The sequence below is a fragment of the Fonticula alba genome (assembly GCF_000388065.1).
Source record: "Fonticula alba strain ATCC 38817 unplaced genomic scaffold supercont2.7, whole genome shotgun sequence".
In the NCBI taxonomy this organism is placed as follows: domain Eukaryota; order Rotosphaerida; family Fonticulaceae; genus Fonticula; species Fonticula alba.
In genome coordinates, this window is record NW_009242977.1 from 1,537,898 (window position 1) to 1,538,415 (window position 518).

A 518-nucleotide genomic window follows, 5' to 3' on the forward strand; every position below is an offset into this window, starting at 1 on the left:
GCGTCGATCGAGTCAGAAGGCTCGACGTCGAGGGTGATGGTCTTCCCGGTGAGGGTCTTGACAAAAATTTGCATAGCTGAAACGGTTGATTGGGCCACACACGGGGGGAAGAGGCAGAGAAAGACAGAAAGATGGCGGAGAAGGAAAGGGTGAGTAATGATGTTAAGGGAGAGGGCGGGGCAGAAGACAGAGCGTAGACATACTGGTAAGGCTGGATGCGGGGAGGCGCAAGCGAGAGCAAGAAGGACGGTGTTGGGGGAGGAGGGAAGGGACAGCAGAAGGAGGGGGGAAGGAAACGAGGCGAGCTGGTAAGAACTCTATGAAGACATCCCCAGGCATTGATCTCCCAAGGTGGTAGGGGAAATATCCTTGCCGCATCTACCGGTGGGAGGGCTCCTGCCTCCCCTGTAGCTCCCCCGCGCACAGTGCCCGCGCACAGTGTCCCCCGCACAGCCCCCCACACAGCCCCGCACACAGCCCAGCTCTGTGCAGGGAGACAGGGAGGCCAGGGACCATAC